The 24121-nt window shown below is 35.3% G+C and overlaps 1 long non-coding RNA gene across 2 annotated transcripts in view; it reads left to right on the forward strand.

Annotated features, from left to right (window-relative positions):
• LOC138148720 (uncharacterized) overlaps positions 1–24121 on the forward strand; it is a 224879-nt gene that overhangs the window by 59652 nt on the left and 141106 nt on the right. For both annotated transcript variants that reach the window (XR_011165131.1, XR_011165132.1), the window contains exon 2: positions 9175–9294. This is a non-coding gene — a long non-coding RNA (uncharacterized lncRNA). The remainder of the gene's footprint in view (positions 1–9174; positions 9295–24121) is intronic.

Raw genomic sequence — 24121 nt, forward strand, 5'->3', positions numbered from 1 at the left:
TTCTTATCCCAGAAGCTGGAGTCTTTGGGTTTATCAAACAGTAGATTACCACAGTCATTTATTACTGTGTTTTGCGTACCCAACCTATTCCACTGATCCACCATTCTATTTCTTAGCCAGTACCAAACCATTTTGATGATTACCATTTTATGATATAGTTTTAGATCTGGTACAACCAGGCCATATTCCTTTGCATTTTTTCCATTAATTTCCTTGATTTTGTGGACCTTTTGCTCTTCCAGATGAATTTTGTTATTATTTTTTCTTCCTCTATAAAACTTTTTGGTAGTTTGGTTGGTATGACAGAATAAGTGAATTAATTTAGGTAGAATTATCATTTTTATTATGCTAGTTTGGCCTACCCATGAGAAATTGTTATTTTTGCAGTTGTTAAGATCTGACTTTCTGTGTGAAAAGTGTTTTGTAATTCTGTTCATATAGGTTGTGAGTTTATCTTGGCAGTTAGATGCCCAAATATTTTATGTTGTCTATAGTTATACAATGGAATTTCTCTATCAATTGCTGTTGGGCTTTGTTTTATATAGAAATGCTGATGATTTGTGTAGGTTTGTTTTATATCTTGCAATTTTGTTAAAGTTATTAATTGTTTCAAGTAGATTTTTTCAGTTGATTCCTTAGGACTCTAAGCATACCATCATATGCAAAGTGTGGTATTTTGTTGCCTTATTGCCCCCTCTAATTTCTTCAATTTCTTTTTCTTCTTTTATTGCTAAACTAATGTGTCTAGTACCAGATTGAATAATAGTGGTGATAATGGGCATCCTTGTTTCACCCTGATCTTACTGGGGTTGCTTCTAGTTTATTCCCATTACATATATTGCTTGCTCATGGTTTCATATAGATACTGCTTATTATTTTGAGGAAACTTTATATATTTCTATGCTCTCAAGTATTCTTAAGAGGAATGGGTACTGTATTTTGTCAAAAACTTTTTCTGCATATATTGAGATAATCATATGATTTCTGCTAGTTTTGTGATTGATATGTGTTTGACTAATTCTTGAACTCTCATGGAATCATACTCTTCCACTTGTCAATTAATTATTTTCTTCAGTTGGGTTTTTCCCTTTGGTCAATTCTACTTTTCCCCCCATTCATTCATCCAATTATTTATCTGTTTATTCATTTATTTATCTATTTATTTTAAAAAGTCTGATGCCTTTTTTCAGCATAGTAACTTCTTTTTAAAAATTAATTTATGTTTAGTATTCAACATTCACTTCTACAAGATTTTGAGTTTTACATTTTCTCTCCCTCGCTTCCCATTCTCCTCCCCCAGACAGCATGCAATCTGATATAGGCTCCACATATGATTTCATACTAAACATATTTGCACATTAGTCATGTTGTAAAGGAGAATTATAACCAATGGGAGTAACCATGAGAAAGATGAAATGGAGAGTAAAGAGTATGCCTCTATCATCATCCAGACGCCATAGCTCTTTCTCTGAATGTGGATAGCATTTTCAATCATGTATCTTTTGGAGTTATACTAGATTTTCAATTTTTTTCTTATAAGCAACATATTTCAGGCTTGTTGTTTTTAATCCATTCTGCCGTGTTTTTCTGTTTTATGGGGAAATTCATTCCATTCACATTCGAGTTTGGATTACTCTGTCTTTCTTGCCATTCTGTTTTCCTCCCTGTTTATGCTTTTCTTTCCATCTTCTTTTTCATCCTCACTAGAGATTTGCTTTTGACTACCACCTCCATCAATCTGCCCTCACTTCTCTCAGTCCCCTCCCTTTACTTTCCTGTTTCCCTCCTATTTCCTATAGGGTAAGTTGGATTTCTATACCTGAGTATGTTATTCCCTCATTGAGCCAAATCCATTGAAAGTAATGTTCAAACAATCTTCATCTCCCTTCCTTCTTTACCTCTGCTGGAAGAGCTCTTTGTGCATCTTCATGTGATGTAATCTATCCTTTTCTACCTCCTCCTTTTCTCTTCTCCCAGTACAATCCCTTTTACCACTTAATTAGATTTTTCTATCATGATATCAAAGTCAATTTATACCCACCCTTAGTTTATGTATACTCCTTCTAAATGTTGTAATAAAGATACAGTTCTCAAGAGTTAAAAGTATCATCTTCCCATGTAAGGATGTAAACAGTTTGCCTTCATTGAATAACATTTTTTTTTCTTTCCTGTTTACCTTTTTTATGCCTCTCTTGAGTCTTGTATCTGAAGATCAATTTTCTGTTTAGCTCTGTTCTTTTCATGAGGAATGTCTGGAAGTCCCCTATTTCATTAGATGTCCATCTCCTTCCCTGAAAGATTATGCTGAATTTTTGCTGGGTAGTTAATCCTTTGTTGTAATCCAAGCTCCTTTGCCCTATGAAATATCATATTCCAAGCCCTCCAGTCTTTTAATGTAGAAGCTATAAGGTCCTGTATTCCACAATATTTGAATTGTTTCTTTCTGGCTGTTTGCAGTATTTTCTACTGGAGCTGATAATGCTGGAATTTGGCTACAATATTTGTTGTCATTTTCAATTTGGCCTCTCTTTCAGGGGGATAGTCAGTGGATTCTTTTGATGACAATTTTACCCATTGGTTTTAGGACCTGAGGCAATTTTCCTTGGTGATTTCTTTTTTTAAAAAAATTATTTTTAATTTTTAACATTCCTTTCCATAAGATTTTGAGTTACAAATTTTCTCCCTGACTTTACCCTACAAGTCACCCCTAAAGAGTGAGCCTACTGAATACCCCTCCCTGCAAGCTGCTCTCTCTTATATCCTCCCCAATCTCCTGTATAACTTTCTAGTAGGACAAGAAGGATTTCTAAATCCCAGTGCCTGTATATCTTATTTCCCAGTTGCATGTTAAAAACACTTTTTTTTAACATTTGTTTTTAAAACTTTGATTTCCAGAATCTTTCCCTTCTTCCCTCCTCACTCACCACACTGGGAAGATAAGCAATTCAATATAGTTTGTACATGTGTAGTTACACAAAATGTTTCCATAGTAGATATTTTGTGAAAGACTAACTATACTTCCCTGCATCCTATCCTGTTCCCCACTTACTCTATTTTCTACTTTGACCCTGTTGCTTTTCAAACATATGTGCTTCTAACTACCCTCTTCCCCAATCTGCCCTCCCTTCTATCATCCCCCCTCTTATGCCCTTCCTCCCTATTTTCCTGTAGGGTAAGATACCCAATTGAGTGTGTATGTCATTCCCTTCTTAAGCCAAATTCAATGAGAGTAAAGTTGATCCTTTCCCTTTCACCTTCCTGCTCTTCCCCTCCATTATAACAGTTTTTTCTTGCCTCTTTTATATGAGATAATTTACCCTATTCTATCTTTCCTTTTCTCTATCTCTCATTATATTCCTCTCTCACCTCTTAATTTTATTTTTTAGATATCTTCCCTTCTTTTTCAACTGATCCTGTGCCCTTTGTCGTTGTATACATGTACACACATATACTCACACTCACATATGCATTTATCTACACATACACCCTCCTATATAAACATATATATGTATGTGTGTATATGTATATATTTATCTATATCTACATCTGTATCTATATATCTATATACCATATTTATTCCCTTTAACTATCCTTATACTGAGAAAATCTCATGAATTACAATGATCACTTTTCCATGGAGGAATGTAAATAGTTCAACTTTAATGAGTTCTTATGATTTCTTTTCCCTGTTTTTGCTTCTTGCTTCTCATTCTTCTCTTGCTTCTTGTGTTTGAAATTCATTGAATGACTATATTTTCCCCTGAAGAATCATACTCAGTTTTGCTGGGTTTGTGATTCTTGGTTTTAATCCTAACTCCTTTGACCTCTGGAATATCATATTCCAAGCCCTTTGGTCCCCCAAACGGCCCTCTCAATGATTTCTTTTTTAAATTAAAAAAAAGTTTTAAACAGTCATTTCCATAAGTTTAAAATTTTCTACTCTTCCCTCCCGTGTCCCTCCCCAAACTGATATAGCTTTTAAAATACATTCCTATTAAACTATTTTAACATTAGTCTTGTTGAATAGAAGAATTATAATGAATGGGAAAAATCATGAGAAAGAAAATAAAACAAAACAAAAAATAAAATAGTCTGTTTCATTCTGCATTCTGACTCCATATTTCTGACTCTGGATGTGACTGGAATTTTTCATCAGGTTTTCTTTGGAATTGTTTTAGTCCCTTGCATTGCTGAGAAGGGCTAATTCTATTAAAAGTCAGTCCATGTACACTGTGGCTGTTATTGAGTATAATGTTCTCCTGGTTCTGTTCTCCTCACTCAGAATCATTTCATATAATTCTTTCCAGATTTCTCTGAGTTCTCTTTATCATTTTTTATAGCACAATAGTATTCCTTTACATCCATATACCAAAACTTGTTTAACCATTCCCCAATTGATGGGCATCCCCTTGATTTCCAGTTCTTGGCCACCACAAATAGAACTGCCATAAATATATTTGTACATGTAGGTCCTTTTCCCATTTTTATGATCTCTTTGGGATATAGCCCTCAAAGGGTTTATACCATTTTATAGTCCTTTGAGCATAGTTCCAAATTTCTTTCCAGAATCATTGGTTCAGCTCACAACTCCACCAATAATGAATGTGTTCCAACATTCCCACATCCTCTCCAAAATTTATCATTTTTCTGTTTTTCCACGTTAGCCAATCTGATAGTTGTGATATAGTATCTCAGAGTTGTTTTGATTTGCAGCACTCAAGTCAATCTTTGATGATTTCTTGAAGGATGTTGTCCAGGCTCTTTTTGACATCATAGCTTTCAGGTAGACCAATACTTCTTAAATCATCTCTCCTGGCTCCATTTTCCAAGTTAGTTGTTTTTCCAATGAAGTAATTTACATTTTCTTCTACTTTTTTTAATTCCTTTGATTTTGTTTGACTGATTCTTGATGCTCATAGAATCCTTAGATTCCACTTGCCCAGTTCAAATTTTTCACAAATTGTTTTCTTCAATTAATTTTTGTACCTCCTTTTCCATCTAGCCCATTTTACTTTTTAAGGGGTTCTCTTTAGTGTGTTTTTGTGCCTCCTTTCCCATTTGGCTCATTCTACTTTTTAATGAGTTGTTTTCTTCAGGGTATTTTTTTTCCCATCTGATCAGTTGTATTTTTAAGGGCTTGTTTTTTACAGTAAATTTTAATTCTTCCTCCTCCAAGCTGATAAATCTCTTCCATACCTCTCATTTCTTTTCCAAGTTTTACTTCTACCTCACTTATTTGCATTTTAAAATCCTTCTTGAGCTCTTCTAAGAAGGATTTTGGGGCTTGAGACAAGTTCATATGCTCCTTTGAGGATTTATATATGGACATATGGACAATGTTTTGATCTTCCCTGACACCATAGAAAGAATCGATGGTCATTTTCCATTTCTGCTTTTTACTCATGATGTTTGCCTGTTACCTGACTTTTAAAGTTGAACTCTCCTGCTGGAGCACAGGGGACACTGACCCAAGCCTTTGGTATTGGGTGTCAGGGACCTGGTCAGTGATTTTGTGTGCTGGGGCCTCAGATGCTGGCAGTTACAGGGTGTAGGAGTCTTTCACCTCACTTGGTGTTGAGTTAGGGACAGTAACACTGAAGCTCTCCAGGTGGTGGTGGGGGGGAAGGTCTAATCCCTGGAGGAAGTTTGCTCACATGGGCAGTTCTGAAGCACCAGAAGGTTTGGCTGCTGGAGAATACCTGCCCACTTGGAGTTGTGTTTCCTGCAGTAGTGCTGAAAGACCTGGAGGCATGACCATTGAAGGATGCCTGACCACCAACAAACGTGATAGTTTTCAGACCTGGAGTCTATAGGTTCTCTTGCCTATGCCAAAGCACTTGGGGGTAAGTGGGGCATCCTTGAATTGGTCCTTGCCTCTTTGACCACCTGGTGGCTCAGGATTTCCTGCTAGTTTGCTAAGGTGGGGGCTTGCCACTGACTTGCTAGAATACTTCCTGTCCTGTACTGATCCCCTTCCACGTGCAAGGGACTTTTCTGATTAATTCCCCAAGGTTCCCAGGCTGATAGACTCCCACACTCCATCTTTCTGATGACTAAATTGTTCCATAGCTTTTCCCTGGGTCAGTAAGTAAAGAGTGAGAGTGATTCACTGCTTACTCTGCCATCTTGGCTCACTGAACAGCCAATTTTACTTTTAAAGGAGTTGTTTTCTTTGGTGAATTTTTTTTTTATTTGGCAAATTTCTATTTTTTAAGGAGTTGTTTTCTTCAGTCAAATTTTGTGCTTCCTTTTCCAAGCTGTTGACTCTTTTATTTCATAATTCTCTTTCATAACACTCCTTTTTCCCCACTTTTTTCTTCTACCTCGCCTAATTTATTTTTGAAATCCTTTTTGAGCTCTTCTAAGAGGACATTTTTGGACTTGAGAAAACTTTACAACCCTTTGAGGCCTCATATGTAGGCCTTTTGACACTGTTGTCCTCCTCTGACTCTGCATTTTGAACTTCCCTATTTCCGCAGTAGCTTTCTATGGTCAAGACTCTTTTTTTGCTAATTTTAAGAAGTTAAGTTCTGCTTCTGGGGTACAGAGGGTATTATCCCAAGTTTCTTGAGCTGGGGACTGGGGACCTGGTCCCTGGTTCTCTGCAACAGGGCCTCAGGGGCTTGCAGCTTTCCCCCTGCACTGGCTTAGACAGTTGTGCCAGGGTTCTGGAGCTGGCAGTTTACCTGCTGCACTGGGTATAAAAGCCTCACAGATGGCCTGTTGGGTCATTGGCTTGCTGAACCCAGACTGCAAGGCCTCAGTTGCAGATCTGTTCTGTGGATAAGAGCCTCCCAATGGTTTTTCTGGATAATCTCTGTACTGGGTTGCCCTCCCCTTTTGTGCAAGTGAAGCAGAATTTTACTAAAGCCCTTCTAAGTTATCTTAAACTGGAAAATTACTTTACTCTGTCTTTTTGTGGATTCTGTCACTCCAGAACTCTTTTAGAGGCTTGATTTAGAATTACTTCTGAGGGAAACTGGGGAGGGGGGACTTCCTGGATTCTCTCCACCATCCTGGCTCTATTTCCCATGGTCATGCTTTTAATGAGTAATCAGAGGTAATGTTTGAAGAAAGGTTTCCTGGCTTAGAGTCCAACACTCTACACAGTCATACTATACTACCTCTCAGGAAAATGTGACCCACATAAACAAATAGCTGTGATATAAGGCTGTATGTGATAAAGGAAAATGAAAGGAATAATCATTACTCATCCTTTGATAATGTCAATTGCAGAGACTTTCTTTGGTGTTATCAAGTGGAAATCATGGTCATTTGTCCATTTCCAAATTTTGAACTTGTTGAATTTTGCTATTCCAAGAAGCAACCAATGTGCTGTGTTACTTAGGGCACACAGTATGTCTTTGGGACTGTTCCTGATTTGTAAAATGTAGAATGAATAACAAAATGAAAAAGTAAAATTATGTCAGATGAAATTGGATTGAAAGCTTAGGGATATTGATCTGGTACCAAAGAAGATGTTTGTGTTAGATTGTGTGTGAGAAAGATCTACAGGTGATAAAATGCAAAGAAGAGCCCACATCATCATTGTGGGGAATAAGGATCCAAATGAGTAAGAATTAGCTAGAAAATATTGGACTAGGTATAAAGGATACAATTGAGAAGAATTAAGTATAAAGTCTTATTTCTGGCTTCAAAAAATTGATTTCAAAATACCAGACTGGGGCATCACTGTTTGTCAGTAATTTATCTAAAATGGATCTAGAGGTTTCAATGACCCTAAGTTCATTATGATACTATAGTATCATATCATAATCAAAATAACTAATGTGACCTAGGGCTACATTAAGAGAAAGACAATTTCCAGGAGTAGGGAAGCTGTAAACATGCTAAGATATGTCATGGTCGGGCCAAATCTGTAAGTTAATATTCAACTATGGACAATGCATTATAGGGAGGCCATTGATAAGATGAAGATTGTTCAGGAATGGGGCACAGCCAGAATGGTGATGACCAATCTGGGCCATATGAGGATAAGTTGAAGGGGACATTTATCCTAGGGAAAACTCAGAGGGATCATCATCCCCAAGTACTTGAAAGGTTGTCATTTGGATTAGGTTTACATTGCTTGTCTCCCAAGAAAAGAAGTAGAAACAATTGCTGAAAGTTACAAAGGCACAAATTTAGTTTTGATGTAAAGAAAAAAAAATTAATTAGTGCTGTCTGAAAGTAGGTTGGGCTGTTATAAGAGATAAAAAATTTTCATTCACTAGACATCTTCAAGTAAAGATTGGATGGTCTTTTGTCAGATTTTTAAATGTTTTTTTTAATGAAAATACTTTTTTCTAGTTTCTGCTGAAATCTGAGAGTGAGAAGTTTTTGCAATTTTGAGAGAAGATAACTTATATCTAATATGTGAAGAGCTTTCATGAAGGGTTATTCTTTGACCCAGAGAGCAAAGTGAGAAATAATTTGTATAACTTTCAAATAGGCAAATTTCACTTTCATTTAATGAAATATTCTGTCCTCCTGTAACTGCTCACAGTCAGTGGTCTCCTTCCCGCCCCCCCCCCCCCCTGCCCCAGACTTCTACACTCACCAGATGTGTGCTGATTCTTTCTGGCAAACAGCAGAACCGCTAGGCCTGCAGTCCCCTATCAGCAGAGCTTTCCTCAATCTTCCCCTGCTTAGACTCCTGACTGCCCAAACTCAGAGGTGAATATACCTGTGGCTAGGACCAAGGGTGCTCCCCAACCCAGCTAACCCAGGACTCACTTGCTGTTTCAGCAGAACTAGCCTGGAGGAATTTTCTCTTCACAGGTACCAAACTTCTGTTTTAGGATTTTTCTTTGGATTTTGTCTGATTGTCCCAGGAGGACCACTGTTCTGCCCCAATTCTTCTTTATTTTTAATGTTCTATGTTCTCTCGGAGGCACTGTTTTGCCTCATTGGTGGAAGAAGTCTGAAGAACTTGGCATTTTCTGATATACTTTGCTATCTTCCCAGAATCCTCTCCCTAAATGTATTTTGTAATTTCTACTAAACATTCCAGGTTTCTCTCCTTTTTCTTTTTAACTATGGAGCAGATCCATTGTCCATTAGTACTGTTTGTCCTAAGCACATACTGTTGGACAAACTATATAGGATGTCTATTCCAATGTATGCCGAATTATTTACTTGAATTGACATTTTTAAATCACTTGGTTTTTCTAGGGTGGTTAGATTGGACAAATTCCTATGAGTGTTTACAGATCGTTCAGGAGTCTCTGCAATATCTTGGAATTTGATGCAGTCAACACAATATCACGTTCCTCACAGTGGCAAATATTTCTGGTAAGCAAACATCGCCATTATACATCTTCCCCGATATTTATTTTCAGAGGGTAATTGAATTGTGTTATTTCTATTATTTCATCTTCCAAGTAATCCTAAGTGATCTTGATGGAAGAAATTTTGCAAAAAAGAAGGCTTTAAATGGATACTTTGTTCTAGGAGATATTTTTTTCATAATTAATAAGAAATAACTACAATGGGATCTTATTTTCCTACTAACAAACTTACAACAGTAGACTCAGGTTTAGAGATAAAAGTCTCCTTGTTGGTACAGAGAATGATAATTCATTGTTTTATGTCTACCTGAGAGATAAATTTGGCATGAGGGCTTACAGGAGAAAAAATCTTTTCTCCCCCTTCTTGGATTGAAAGAGGCATACTAGAATTTCTAAACTCTTCAAAGAGAGCCACATAAAAAGAAGAAAAAAATGACTTTAGGAAGCAAATATTATGCTGGGGAGATGGTACCTCAAACCATTTCTGATTTTCTTTTTGTTCTGGTAGGGAATTTGGGAAACTTCTCCTTGGGTGATATTACATTCCCTCTCTTTGTTGAGATGAGAAATCTTGCTCCCTGTGGGAGAGCTCATTCACCCCATGTATTATCCTCTGATATATTCTAATCTATATGACACTTCTAATTTCAGTTTACTATTTTTTGGGTAAGTGGGTATACTTACTATTCATATTTTGTGATAGTCTTTTGTGTAATTAGCATTAGTTGGGAAGGGATAAAGCCTTTAGAGAGTCAAATGTTAAGTTTTCAGTGTGAACATTTACATTTTTTTTGGTATTAATAAGGTCTGAAAATTTTTCTACCCCTTTAGTATCTTCCTCTCCTTCAAATAACTCAATTTCCTCACAATTGTGTCACCCCAAGTACACATCTTCTCTACATACCCTTGTTCAAATCCACGTTCTTTCCCATGTTTGTTCACTTTTCATATTATTTTTATGACCTCATATCATGGACTGTGATGTTAGAGTGCAAGTTTTATGCTTTCATTATCTTGATGAATAAAAATGAAGTCTGTTGAAGTTGTTTTGGTAAACCTTTTCCATTTTTCTTCTGTTTATAGTTTTTTTTTTTTTTTGCATTTCCATATTTCAGTACGCTTGGGATAATTTGCTTAGTTGTATATATTGCCAAACTTTCTTTAAACTGTGCTGCCTTTCACTGTTTCTCTCATGTTCGTGAGATGATACTTCTCATAAACATTTGTTAAATTTTTCATAAGATTTTACAAATGAGTTCATATTTTCAACTTGTGGTTTCTTAGCCAGCCAATTCTCTCCATTTGGAAAATGTCATACATCTCACTACTTATTGTGGAAATTAATTAATGATATAAGTGATGATCATAATAAGATAGTTGATGTTAATTTCACTTGCGTTGTCCATTTCTCCTTTCAAAAGTAAAATGAATTGTTTAAATATTTCTGGGTTAAATACTTTTAGTGTGTATTCCATATATTTTTCTCATTATGTTTTCTAGTTCACTATAAATTTCAGTCTTTTCTATGATGTATCTTACAGTCCAGAGATAGCTTACTTGAATATAGATTTCACCTTACTAAGTTCTTGTATTTGTTCAAATATGGAGAATTTCATTCTTTTTTGAGGTTATTTGGTACTTGTCATGTCTAGCACCTACCAATTCTTTTTGTTTAGAGAAGTGTTGATACTATATAGGTGTGAATCTTCTGGATAATGGACAAATCTTTGGCCTCCCTCATTTACTCTTGAACCACAGTCATATATTTCCCTATATCCTCACCTTTTCATACTTTTGTAATACAGTCACCAACTATCAGAGTATATGTTGATTTGATTTGAAGGATTTTATCAAGTTCTCCATGGAATTTCTCTGCTACTTTACTCTCAGCAATGGATGATGGTGAACAAAGTACAATGATGTTCTGGTCATCTTTTTGTAGATACTTTTTTCTTAGTACTTCAATGTGTGATGAGTGTGTCATGAAATAATGTTTCTTTTAATCTTACAATAATGTTTCTTGTCTTTTACATTTTACTGAGAGAGAATGCATTCATAGAGATAAGTAAACATGAAATATTCAAAGTGAATATAAAATAATTTCAGTATGTGGAGGATAGATAAAGAGCTGAGAGAATCAGAAAGAACCTTTCTTGTAGAAATTTTCAGAGAAAGAAATAAATTAAGGCAGATAACCATTCATTTCCTATTTCCAAGTTGAAAGCAAACATAAAATTATCAGCCAGAATGGCAGGAGGAAGAGGGAGACAGACACAAAAATCTCTACATATAAATCCTAACATATGTATTAATATCACTATAAGGCCACAAATACTAGTTTCAATGCAATAATTTCTGGATTTTGTGTTCCTTGCCCATAGTTTGAATTGCAACTCTCCCATTTACTACTTTTGTTATTTTGGGAAAGCTTTGTTACCCATTTCAGCCTCAGTTTCTTCAGATGTCAGAAACAATAAACATCCTGTGCTGTAGAGAAGTAACACATTAGTACTAATATTATTGAATTTACTTGACCCACTCTTGCCTTCCCACATTGTTCCCCACATGGCTGGGGGCTCTGTGAGAAGCTGGGAAGAAAGTAAGATTTCATCCTTTTTCATCCACTGTATTTTTGTGTCTAAGGCAGAAACATAGTTATGCACTCAATTTTGGGATGTATCAAAGTGGTTGCTGATTTCTAAGTATTGGTGATTTCAGGGTGGGTGCACTTCTGGAAAAACAAATTTCCCATCATTGCTTAAGAGAAACTTTCTTTTCTCTTTAGTTGAGAATTATATTCCATAATCTCTAGTTTTTTTTTCTTTTTGAAAGTAACAACTCAAATAAACAGCAGGTGTTTAAATTGACAAATCTTAGAGGAAAAAATTTTGTGTAAAAGCAAAACCAGATTATACAAAATTTATTTAAAGGCTACATTAACTTGATTAAAGAATAAACAATCTTATTTGCTTTCATTCTGTCTTCTTATCTCTTTTCCTTCTGTGTATTTTGAGTGGAACTCTGTTACTAATATTATTGTTTAAAAATATTGTAGTTAACATTGGGCTATTTGTATTTCCTGTACTCTATTACTTTATATATTCCCTATATGTATTTATCATCTTAATAATATTCAGCTATATTTATATAACTCAATTTTTTCAGCCATTTTCCAGCTGTTGGATATGTGGGTTATTTCTACTTTTTTCTTATTATGAATGAAGCTAACATTTTTTCTTATTTTACAAATAGATTTTCCTATTTTTTTCATTATTGTCAAATAATCTACTGTTCTTTCCAGGCAAGTTCTAAAACTGGATTCCCTCCTTAATACCCCATTCTCCCTTATTTTATATTTATGTATGTATATATATATATATATATATATATATATATATATATATACATATAATCAATTATAAAATCTTTTTTTTTATCTCCACAATATCCCTCATATAAATCCCTCTCTCCTCCTATAGTCACCACTCCAATTCAAACCACCTTGACTACAATATTTGGCTTCTTCATCATAATTATCTCCCCACTCCAAGTCTTCATCCATACTTGTCAACAAAATGGCTTTCCCAAAGCATAGGCCTACCTATACTGCTTCCCACTCTCATCCCCCACACTGTGTAATAAACTCCAGTGTCTTCTTGCTAGCTTTAGGATCAAATAAAAACTCCTCACCCTGGCATTTAAAGCTCCACACTGTCAGACTTCTTCATACAATTCCAGTATTCTTACATTTTACTTCCCTTTCATACACTTAATGGTCAGGCCATACTGAACTGCTTTTTCTTCTTCACACATGATTCTTCATCTCCTTGCTTTACATTGACTGTCCTCTCATTCACTTTCTCTGTAGGTATGTGTATATATATATATATATATATATATATATATATATATATATATATATATGTGTGTGTGTGTGTGTGTGTGTGTGTCTTTCTGCTGCTATTGTTTAGTCATACAGTCATGTCCAACTCTTCACCACCCCATGGGACATATTGTCCGTGGGGTTTTCTTAGAAAGGATACTGGAGTGTTTTCCTTTTCCCTCTCCAGGGAAATAAGGCAAACAGAGATTAAGTGACTTGGCCATAGTCACACAGCTAGTGTTTAAAGTCATATTTGAACTCAGGTCTTCTTAATTCCAGGCCTAGTGCTCTATCCACTGCACCGCCTAGTTGCTTATGAATATGTAGACATTCATATTTAAGTTCTTATTGTCTCCCTTTAAACTCCTTGAGGTCAGGAAATGTTGTAATTTTGTCAGTTTCCACAACATTTAGCGCTTTGTGATCAATTTCACAGGTAGCTATATAAGATTAGACCCCACCTACCAGAACATGGAAGAACTGCCTCTTTCTTTCTTCCCCACATAGGCTCACAGATGTGACTTGAAGTAGAAAGGACTTGAGAATGCATATAATACTAGACTTCCTTTTTAAGATAACAAAATTCAGGTTTAAAGAGGTTATGTGATTTGCCCAAAGACACATAGGTCTTAAGTGGCAGGTGGAATTTGAAATGACTTAGTCCACCTCCAAATCCATATTCTTGCTCATTGAACCACACTGCTTCACTCACACTGGGGAGGTTCTGCTACCCTGGGTCTCTGAGCCTCTGTTAAGTCTTAGTCTTGCCGCTTGTGCTCAATCAGCCAAAATGCTTGGATAATATTATTCCATGATTTATACTGAGGTGTGCTCAGATTCCAAATCCATCACCCTTTCCACTGAACAGCACTCCATCTTTTTGCTCAGTTAGCATCTGACCACATACTTGGCAAAAATATAGTATCTAGGCAACCAGTATGTACAACTTAACTACCATATGATATATGTCCTTAGGCACACTTAAGATTAATGTTCCCTGAAAACATCCAGTTCTCAGGAAATTAGTGTATACTTCTTATCTTTTACCTTTGATTGATATGCTTCCCAATGGAAAGGAAAATAAAAAAACCTATGTGCCAGCAGGGTTCAGTGCTATTCCCCAAAATAATATTGCAAGGAAATAGGCATATAGTAGGATCTCTGTCTTGAAGGATATATAGTTTTGAAATTATAATTACTATATTGCTTTTCAAAAAGATTGCACGAATCCATAGCTCTATCAACACTGTAATAGGATGTCTTCCTCCATCACACTGAAAAGATTCAATTTTATTTTTTTAACTCATTTGCCAATTAAATGGGCATGGGATTGTTGAAAGAATTGTCAACATGTCTTAGAGGAAGGAAGTAGAATATTATAGTTTGAGGAGATTGCCTTATAAAAGACCAGAGAGTGGCAGTGGGCAAAACATATTATTCGAAAATATGGCATGATGCTCAAGAAAGCAGATGACCTTTTTCCAGGAAAATAAGGAGAGGGACTCGATTCAGTATTTCATTGGTATAGACATTTTCTTCTTCCAATCCTGCTTCCCACATTCTCTGAAATTTATAGTGTTAGAGAGTTTGCAAGAGAACAAAAAGGTTAAGTCATTTGACCAGAACCACATAGCCCATATAGGACATGAATCTGTATCTTGTGAGAGCATGAAGAACTTGGAGGTCTTAATAGACAGTAATGGTATTTCCCACTAGCAAGTGGCAGGACTGGCAACTCAGGAAAGGCAGTGATTAAGTGCCTGAAGTGAGAAACTTGAAATCATCTAAGAGAAAGTATCTAAACTGTGGTTGCATCAAAGGAGAAGTTCACATCATAGAGAGGATATTGAAGACTTTAAGCTCAGCTGATGGATTAGACAATGTCAATGGAAGCAAAATATAATATCAACATCGGCTAGTCTTGCAAAGATGATTTATATCCCAGTGAAACTTGACTATTTTCCTTGCAGCTTACTCTGTTAGTAGTAATAAGCAAGCTTCTAGATTCTGTTCTTTTCATTTTGTAATGTACCCTCTGATTTTCTCGTGTTTGTCATACCTTTCTTACTATAGGAACAAATTGCCTGTATGTATTGTGTCTTGTTAATGTTTCTACATAAAAGATCTCTTTTTCTTTTCTTTTTTTTAGAGAAATCATAGACTAGAATAAAAAAAATGCCCCTGGTGTAGTCAGATAACATGTTTATTGTAGCAGTGAATATGAGAACTGGTAGTCCATTCCCTGGAGAAGAGCTCAGGCTCCCCTAACAATGTTTTCTCATTTTAGGCACAAAATTGAATGCTATGGTGTAGACAAGGCAGGTATTGGTAACTGGAGTCCCTATGAATCCTCCAATTATAATATTTTTCAACTTTAAAAGATTATGTAAATGTCAGGGTCAGTTAGATGGTACTGTGGATAGAGTACCAGGCGTAAAGTCAGGAAGACTCATCTCCATGAGTTTAAATATTTGCTCAGATACTGACTTACTGCTTCACTTAACTATGTGTGCCTCAGTTTCTTCATCTATAAAAAGAAATGGAAAAGGAAATGGCAAATCACTCTAGTAATTTTGCCAAAAAAAATGAAATTGGGTCCCAGAATCATATACAAATGAAATGACTCAACATCCACCACCACCACCAGCAGCAGCACCACCACCATCACCACCAGTTAGTAATGTTGTTTCCCCAAATTATTTCACTCTATGGAGTAGTAAATGAATCATCCAGGGAACATGCAATAGACAAAAGGTGGCTGAGGAATGAAGTATATTGAAGTGACAATAAGGAATGACAGATGGATAGCTTCAGGGTTGCATTGTTCCATAAATAGTGTTTAAACACCTTAAGGAAAGTCTCCAGAATACTGAGTCTGTGTTCTATAGAGGAGCTATGGGAAATCATGGACCAGATTTGTATGACATGAGAAAGTCTAGGATCAGTGAGATTGCTTCTTACACAGATGATATGGAATCCCTGGGGTATTAATGTTCATCTTAAGTTATTCTTTGTACTTCTAGATTATCTAGAAGTTTATCTAGATCTAGATAATCTAGATTATGCCTAATAAATGGTTTATGGAATTGAGCTTAATACATTATCTTTCATTGCTTTACCCTTGTATTTGTATCGATAATTTTTGCTAATTATAATTTTACGGCATAATCTAAAAAAAAACAACTGTTTGGGAAAGTCCTCCTTCTTCCATGTGTACTTGAAAAAATACTTTTGTATTTTTAAAAATCTTCCATTCTTCCCTAATGTCTATATAATTCATTTTCTTCCCACTGAATTCAAATGTGTGTGTGTGTGTGTGTGTGTGTGTGTGTGTGTGTATATATATAATCATATTTAGTCATTGACTTCCCTTCCAAAAATGAAGAATAAGTGATATTTTTGCTCATCTTTCAATTTTCCACTGAAGTTGCATGTTGAGATGCCATATGATATTATGGTAGTAACTCCAGGTTTCTTTTTTATATATCTATACCACTAGAACTAATCGATATGATGAAGTAATACTTTAACTATGGGCCTGGTGAGAGAATCTATATATTTCTATTATCTGGGATACCATAGTACATCATACATGTGTATAAATGATGCACTGTTTCATATGCTTATTAGGACTGCTGGTATGCTTTTAAGAGTTAAAGTTATAAATGCATGAAATCCATGTTTATTGATTATTTATTATTGTATAATAATCAATTCATTTAGGAACAAAACACCAAACTGGTACCTAGAGGTCCTGGTAAGTGGGTCTCATACTGGTGCTCACAGCAAGGATCCCTCTCTGGTCCATTAGAGGTGACATTCCGGCAAGACTCAGTCATTCAAAATTGCTCTCTAACATTGGATGCTCACATTTCTAAGTGGAGGAATATTGGAGTCATTCTCAGTTTCTACCCAGGAGAGGATTGAACACTGGGGTCACAGATTCAATGTAATTTTTTAGTTTGCATCCCCTAAAATCATATTTCAGGTTTGAAAAGCTTTATCACCATTTTGAGTATAGAATTATAGAATTTTTATTCTCAGCAAGTTTCAAAGACAATCTCACAGTTGGGGGTTGTAATCTGTTTTGCTAGAGGGAATAACCACACTTATAAAACAAGAATCCTTGAAGTTTGAAGCAAATACAGTGTATTAAATTACTGAAGTTTTGAATCTCACAATATTACTTTTATAGCCGGTTCTTTTTGCAACTAAATTAAATTTTCCTTTATAAATTTAGTTTACATTCTATTAGACAGAGTAAATACTTAATATTAGTATTATTTCTGTAAAATATATCTTTTAGCATGACATAATTTCCTCTTAATGCTTACTGATATAAACTAATTTTTTTGAACTATTATCACTATCACCCTTTATTTTCTAGAGTTCAGTCAAGAAAAAAAATAGATTTAAAAATACTTTGTTTTCTGGTTTCTCAAAGTATTTAATATTAGGTATTTTGTTTGTTCCTAAGATATTTATTATTGAGGAATTATAGGGAGAGAATTTAATTCATTTTAATTCAGGATAACAATTGCTAAATTTGACGTATCTATGATTAATTATTACATTGTTTTTCCAAAGAGGATACAAACTTACTCATTTCATTACTATGAAATAATTCCCTAAGTCAATAAACATAAACAATCTTAAAAATATTTCAATATTTTTACTATTAAATATGTATACACACATATGTGCATATTGCCAAAACTTTCCTTATCTTTAACTTGTTTAAAATTTTGACTATTAGATTGGTACCTTCTCCTATGCACATCTCATATTCATCCCTGAGCTACTTTTTATCTTTCCCTTCTATAATGAATTCTTTTTTTCCTTCTCTCCTCTTTTTATTTCCCTTAAATCCAATCCTGTCATTTAGCAGTTAAACAGTATAATGCTGCTATTGTTTAACTGTCCTTTGGTGATTACATTGAGATAATGTCTGGTTAATCACATTTGCAAAGTACCCAATGATTAAAAAACAAACACTTTATTATCTAGATCTATTAAAGATGAACCTTGTATTTTTGTAGATTTTGCAATTCAGAAGGTGCTTGAAAATCCCTCCTCCTTACCAAAAATATTAAAAGTTAACCCTTTAAAGTATTTATCTTTTGTTCAGGGAACTAATGTTTAACTTAAGTTTAGCATAAAGTCTTTTTATTTCTATGCTTTTTTTTATTTTTTTAAAGCAATCGGGGTTAAGTAACTTGCTCAAGGTTATATGGCCAACCATTTCTGGGTGTGGTGCTGAGTGTCTGAGCCTGGATTTGATCCTCAGGTTATCCTGACACTGGGGCTGGTGCTCTTACTCGCTGTGCTGCATGGCTGCCCCATATTTCTGTGCCTTTGAAAGGCTACTTCAATTCCTACTAGTTTCTTGTTTTAAGAGAGAGAAAAAAACATGGAATTGAAATGGCATTTTGTAAAATACATTCTTTTCTTTTTGACCCTTTGCAACATCATTTCCTGGTACTGTAATATTGAAGTTTGAACATGATTTGGGGGGGACATCTGAGTTGAATTTGGGGTACCATAATATGTTTCATAATCATCAAAGTTTCATGAGTAATAGTTATATCATTTAGTCATATCATTGTTGTACACTAATTTCACGTCTTATTTTATTTTCCCAGAGAAATGGACTTAAAATAGCTTATAAAAGACCAGTTTTGTAGTTAATGCTACTGCAATACATATCCTGCCTCTGACACTTAACTGGCTACATGAACAAGGAGAATTCACATCTTTGCAGTTCTTTTTGTGTCTCTCAGGATGATAAATTACATATAACTGGCCAACCTTGCATCAGGGTAGGGATTTTTCATACTGGAAGTATTCCACATTGATCAAGTCATGGGTCAATATCAATTCTTTTAAATCCTAAAGTATATTATTAACTTATTTTCTTTTGTTTCCAACAAAATCAACCTTCTCATGTATCATTTTTGTTTTTTCTTCAGTATATTTTTCTTCCTATACTTATGACTCTTCATTTATCTTTCTATCATCTGTCTGTCTGCATACACACATATGTATATGCATATATATGTAGTCACAGATATATGTATATATGCTCTTATATATAAATATACACATATATTAGCATTATTTCTTCTGCTTTCTTTTTCCTTTGAGTGATTTTAAAGTAATCTTTAAGGCATTAAACTTTTTTTTTAATTTTAGATATCTATTGTTTTAGAAATGATATAGTTTTCAAGAAATGCCTTGTGACCTCTACTATCACCATATTTACAGTGTATTCCTTTTGATTTTAACATTTATTTTAAGAGACTTAAGGGAGAAAAAAATGTGATTAATTGTATATCTGACTTTGGTTACTTAGCTCAGAAATTAATGAATGGTGTGATTGACGTCAACTGCGACCCTGGCTTCAGACTTCAGACCAGGCCATTACCCTGGTCCTACCAAACCATGCTCCTAAACTGGACACAGACTTTACAAACACAATCACACAATTACATAGAACCTTAGAATAAGAAGTAATGTTTTCCTGGCCTGTAGTAAGCACTTAATATATGCTTTTTGACTCACCTCAGAGATCATGGAGGTCACCATGTATGAGTACCGAGATTATTTCTACAATTTCTTCAATAACTAGTCATCCAGCCTTTGCTCAGGAACTTCCAGGTAGGAGAGTATACATACCTCCAGTAGGAGCCCAACTGGTATTTAGACAGATCACCTCATCAAAGATTTTCCCCAGATATCAAGCTGAAATCTCTCATCCAGTACTTCCATTTTTTCAAGTTCTTCATTTTGAAGCCAAGCGGAACAAATCTAGTTCTACTAAGGCATAATAGCCATGCAACCTCTTAAAAAGAGTAATCATTCCTCTCATTCACCCTCATTAAGGGCTCCTATTCTCCATATTAAACATTAAGTCAAAGCATATTTATTAAGTCAATAAATGCTTTGTAATTACTTAGTATATGTGAGGTACTTTGGGAAGATCTGGAGATAAAAAGAAAGATAAAGGCATGCCCCTTTCCCCCATTCTCTCTATTCTTGCATAGGCATGGCAGTCAAGTTAAACTTCATTCTTTTCATCCTTTTACTGAATACACTAGAGCTTACCAATGCCTCCTAACAGCAATCCAGTTCTGGATAGAATGCTTGGCCTGAAGTCAGTAAGACTCATCTTTCTGAGCTCAAATCTTGCCTCAGATACTTTTTAGCTTTGTGACCCTGGGCAAATCACTTAATTTGTTTGCCTCCATTTCCTATTCTGTAAAATGAGCTTGAGAAGGAAATTGCAAAACACTCTAGTATTTTGGCCAAGAAAACTCCTAATGGTATTATGAAGAATCAGACATGACTGGAAGAAATGCATAACATTTATTAGTGATTTAGAATATATTTTTAATATAGCCATTGATGGTTTTGATTTCTTTCTCTGAAAGCTAACTATTTCTCTCGTTTGTCCATTTATCAATTTGGGAATTACTCTTATTTTGACAAAATTTAGCTCTGTTGTCTATATATTTGAGAAAGTAGACTTTTATCAGAGAAACTTGTTACACTTTTCTCCTAGTTTTCTTCTTTTCTCCTAATTTTGACTCCATTGGATGTATTTATGCAAAAAAAATTCATCCTATAACATCTAAATTACTCCTTTTGCCTATGAGTTTCTTTTCCTCTTATTTGGTTATGAACCCTCCCCCTATTCATAGATTTGGCAGGGAATTTCTTCCATGTTCTCCTAATTTGTGTATGACATTACCCTTTATATCTAAATCATGTGCCCATTTGGATTTTATCTTGATACATGGTGTGAAGTGTTAGATTATGCCTAGTTTCTGCCAAATGTTCCAATTTTCCCTGAAGTTTTTGTCTAATAGTGAGTCCTTGCCTTGATAACTGAAATCTTTTTTTAATCAAACATTAGGCTACTGTGTTCTTTGATTCTGCATCTTGTGTACCTAAACTATTCCATTGATCAACCCCTCTATTTACTATCTAGTATCAGATTGTTTTGATGACTATTGCTTTATAATATACTTAGAAATCTGCTATTGCCAGGCACTCTTCATTCACATTTTCCCCAATCAAATTCCTTGAGCATCTTAACTTTTTGTTCCTCCAAATGAATTTTTTTTTCTTGTTCAAAAAAGTAATTCTTATATAGGTTGATTTGTATGGCACTAAATAGGTAAATTGATTTAGAAATGATGTAATTTTTGTTATGTTGGCTCAGCCTACATATGAACAATAAATATTTCTGTAATTACTAAAATTCGTCTTTATACGTAGGAAGAGTGGTTTGTAATTTTGTTTACATAGTTCCTGTATACAATTTGGCAAGAAGACTCCCAAGTATTTTATACTGTCTAAGGTTATTTGAAATGGAATTTCCCTTTTATCTCTTCTTGCTAGACATATTTTGGTAATGTATAGAAATGTTGTTATGCAGATATCTTTTATATCCTGAAATTCTATTAAATTTGTTAATTGTATTAACTAGTTTTTTGGGGGGCAGGCAATTGGGATTAACTGACATTCCTAAGGTTACATGACTGGTAAGTATGAAGTGTCTGAGGCCAAATTTGAACTCAGTTCCTCCTGACTCCAGGGCTGGTGCTCTACACATTGTGCCACCTAGCTGCCCCCTTAACTAGTCTTTTTGTAAACTGAATCTCTAGGGTTCTCTAAATATACTATAAACCATCTCTTTTGTAATGCATCCTTTAAATTATTTTTTTGTCTTTTTTTTTGGAAGGGGGGAAGGCAAGGCAATTGGGGTTAAGTGACTTGCCCAAGGTCACATGGCTAGTAGGTATTAAGTGTCTGAGGCCAGATCTGAACTCATCTCCTCCTGACTCCAGGGCTGGTGCTCTAGCTGCCCCCATATCCTATAATTTGAAGAGAAATTCACTAATTGATTGTTCAATATTAAGTGACCTGTGGGGTGTAGTTTTCAAATATTTCCCTCTCCCTACTTTGGAGAATAAGACTACTTGCTGTCTTCCGTTCTTAAATCTGTACACATATACCATTTCTTTTGGGCTTTCCAAAAGTAGTTCCATCTAGACTTGGTGATTTATACTTTTCAACACCTCCTAGGTACTCTCCTTCTGCCTATTAATCTCTATTTTTGTTTTAAAATATACTCAAACTGGCCACAGATGCTGCATTTACCCTGGCCTAGCCCACACTTTGATTCTTCTCAATTATCTTTTATATTTCTAAATTCATTTACAAGGTATTTGGGGTAAGAGAGTATGGGCAGCTCAGGGCAGCACACATTCACTTTATTGCTCTAAAAAGGACATAAAATGTATATCATACTTCCTTTGTGTCAGGAGAATTATCTTTACCTATCCAAAGGACAGAATTAATTGTACCCTACTCACTGTAACTAAAGAAGTCCTATGAACTCTGCCCTGTTTTGATAAACTTATTCTTGTTATGAAACAGGGAAGCATATTCTTTTCCCACCTACTTACAGTCTTATTTCATTCAAAGGACCCCAATCAAGCTTACAGAAATAATATAGATCTGAAGGGAAATAAATATGTCGACTCTCTTTTCTTTTATGAAAACCCACAGGGAACTTGAGACTATTCCTTTCATGTATAGTACATGTCAGAGATATTTCCTCATTGCTTGTTAAATGCTATAATTGTACTTTGAGGGAGACACTGTGGTCCAACAAAGTTGTTCTACCATGGGCTCATTATACCCACATTGAGGCAGCTATAGGCAAGTATTTCAGAATGTAGGTCATATCCTTCCTTTATTCAAATAATCTGATATCCACAGAGTTGTAATGATTTGACCTATGTGGATGGTCGATCCTGTGATGATGTTCCCTCCACAGATGCAGAGAACAACACATATAAGCCTGTTCATTCTTTTGTTACCCTTATTAGTATACTCCTGCAAGTCTAAGAAAATCTACCCAACACCTACTACTTTTTGCTTTGGAAGGATACCAGTAGTGTCCTTGGGTTGATCCCTCTCTCCTCCCAAGTACACAGTTCATCTTTTATTTTTATCCTATATATCATTTGGGATATACTGATTCTTTTTTCTAGCTCCTCGTTTGCTATTTTATGTCTCTCTCACACCCATGATAACTTTTCCTTTGTTCTCTGAATGCTACTCATTTTTATTTTTTTCTGAGACCCTTTTGTTTCATCACTTGCAGTCCAATTATATTGTCATACTAGTAGATGTTGGCTTTAAAAAGATGGCCCTAAGGGGTGGCCAGGTGGCTCAGCAAGTAAGAGCACTGGCTCCAGTGTTGGGATGACCTGGGGATCAAATCTGGGCTCAGATACTCAGAACCACACCCAGAAATAACTGGCCATGTAAACTTGAGTAAGTTACTTAACCCCGATTGCTTAAAAAAAAAAAATGGCCCTGGATTTCAGGGGGAATTCTGGAGTCACTAAAAGAATTTTAGTCCTCAAATCAAGGTTCAACCAGGGCTCAAACCTTAACCTCTGGGATCCACAAATGGACTAATAACTTTCTGGTTTCTAAAACCAAACGTCTTTACTCACAGTCAAAGCATTATATTCTCTTTTATCCTCTAAGCCATATCATTAATTCTTTGTGTCAACTCACTGAATCCAACTATAATGCTAACCTTGCTCACCCCAGGTTCCATTCTAGTCACACTACATCAAAAACACCAGATGCCAGACCTACTGCAACACCCAACTGTATCAGTGACACAAATGGATAAGGCCTTTAGACTGTGTTGAAATAGTCAGGCTCAGCCCACATAACTACAACACGGTGAAGCTTCATTCCTGTACTGCTTTTCCTGCTCAGCTTTCTCTGCTTCAACTGGACAAGGCTGGAAGGTAACTCTCTCTTATTAGGAAAAGCATGGAGAGCTTTAGCCAAGTCTTAACTACATTTATTCTTGGTTTCCTCAACATTAACAGAGAAGGGATTAAACTACATGGTT

This window comes from Petaurus breviceps, unplaced genomic scaffold (assembly GCF_028583685.1).
Source record: "Petaurus breviceps papuanus isolate PSGF00001 unplaced genomic scaffold, PetGlider_PUasm1.0 90825, whole genome shotgun sequence".
Lineage (NCBI taxonomy): Eukaryota > Metazoa > Chordata > Mammalia > Diprotodontia > Petauridae > Petaurus > Petaurus breviceps.